Below are 2,207 nucleotides of genomic sequence, written 5' to 3'. Positions count from 1 at the left end.
TCTCTCTCTCTCTCTCTCTCTCTCTCTCTCTCTCTCTCTCTCTCTCTCTCTGAGTTTCCCTCTCACTCTCTCTCTATCTATGAATCTATGTATCTATTTATCTATTTCGTTTCAAACACGCTTCGACGAATAGAAGGATAATTTCTCCTTTGCTTGGCTCTTCTGAAACTACAGGCTCTCAATAGGAAACTGGCCTACCAAATTGTAGGATATTAAAGAACCTTGAAATATGTAACGGGTGAAGATGTGCAATGCTAATTATGCCCTGTTATGCCTCACATTTATTCTTTCTTCTTTGGGTTCCCCAGCTAGAACACAGCGGTAGTTGACTGCTGGTTCTTCAGCCTATATGGCAACTGATGTTTACGTACGTGGCCGTTTATCCCACTTTGTAAGGCCGTTCGTCCGCAAGCGGTCACATTCCAATTTCGAAGGCACTTTATCTGTTTTTATACTGAATAATTTCCTTTTTGGTAGGAATTTATCTTAAATTTTGCTTGGTTGTCGGCCGTAGCTTACATTTTTCGATTTTAGGACCGCCAAGGCATTTTAACGTGCGCAACTTGCAAAAGGGACCTCCGAGATTCTCCTCTAGTCAAAAACTCCATCTAAAATGTGTTTAATGTTGTCAAAGTTTGTTGTTTGGTTGGTTTAACTCTTTTACTTTTCATCATATTTGTTTGGTTGGACTTTTTTTACGTTGTTGAAGTTGCTTTTTGCTGCTTGGGAGGGAAATGGGTAATATTTAGGTTACTTCTGGGTGTAGATTTCTTCTCAATACTTCCTAGTCCTGTTTTCTTGAGCTAGCTCTGCGACTCTTGGCAAGTATATCCCATTCTCTTCTTAATTGAGACAGCGATATTTCGAAGGGATGGAATTACCGCTCTAGAAGAAAAAAAATTACGTTTCAAGCGAAGTCAAAGTAAAAAACAAGATGAGGTTATTATTATCATTATTATTATTATTATTATTATTATTATTATTATTATTATTATTATTATTATTATTATTATTATTATTATTATTATTATTATCTATTAGAGACGTCACTGAAGACGTGGCTCGTACGATAGAACAAAGAACCTTCTGCCGTACAAATTTAGGGCTGTGCTTCAAAACCGTTTCATATCCTGGTTCTTTTCAAAAAGGCCACTTAAATTCTCACCCCTGGTGAGAATAGCCCATGACCCGATATTCTCACCCTCACCCCGGTGTGGACATGAGGCGAGGACTCACCCCTGACCTGTCGCAGGCCGAGAAAAATCACCTTAGCCCTAGGTGACCTACTGCATGTGGTTGGGAAATGACTGAGGAGTGCTAGGCGCTTGTTTAATCATGTAGGCCAACTACTGATTACCGTTGCCATAGCCTTAATTTGTTTGGGGTTTTTGTGTGTGTGTTGTTGTTGTTTTTAATCAAATAGCCTTTTTAAAATTATGAGTACCGGTAGGTATCAGGGGAAAAAATACGTTCTGCTCGTAACATTTTGTCCTTGCATAACCATAGTGTTGCTCGTTTGTTTGTTTGTTTGTTTGTTTGTTTGTTTGTTTTTATTGGGGTTTTCTTTTTTCACTCCTCTTTGCTTTTCAGGGTGTAAAATGGCCTTCACCCAGCCCATTAAATAAACTAAATCCGAAACTTATCTAAGTCTGTACAACTTAATCTCTGTGCTGTTCTGTGTGTGTCTGTGCAATAGGCCTACTGTATATATGTGGCACACCTGTTGGGTTGAGGGGGTGAGAATAGCGAGACACAGGCTGTTCTGTTCTCACCCCTTGTGAGGATAGCCACTTCCTTTCAACAAACCTTCCTTCGTTCATACTTGGATGAACTATTGATCGTGTCCTTTGAGGCTCGCTATCATAGTGCCTGTGCTTGAGAGTGCGTTATCAAGCACCAAATCTAGTTTATATACGGGTGAATGCTATCTGCCCATGCTCAGTGGTGCGGTAATAGGCAATGGGCCGAAGCATAAAAACAGCATATTGTCATTTGGTTAACGGTCGTCTCTTGTGGCTTAATTAAAAAACCTGTCGAAGACTGGTATTTACAGATATCTGGATTTTTTTAGCTGTCTTGGTGGTCATCCTTCAAGTTTCTAGCCTGCACAAAAGGACCGTACTCATTTTCATCTATTAATATGTTCGTTTCTACCAAAGATAAAGAATACCGGAAATTCAAACTCGTTCTCTGGATCCGATTTGCTG

This window comes from Aplysia californica, unplaced genomic scaffold, assembly GCF_000002075.1.
Source record: "Aplysia californica isolate F4 #8 unplaced genomic scaffold, AplCal3.0 scaffold00001, whole genome shotgun sequence".
NCBI lineage: Eukaryota > Metazoa > Mollusca > Gastropoda > Aplysiida > Aplysiidae > Aplysia > Aplysia californica.
The sequence above is the reverse complement of the archived record's forward strand: the minus strand, read 5'-3'. Positions refer to the sequence as shown.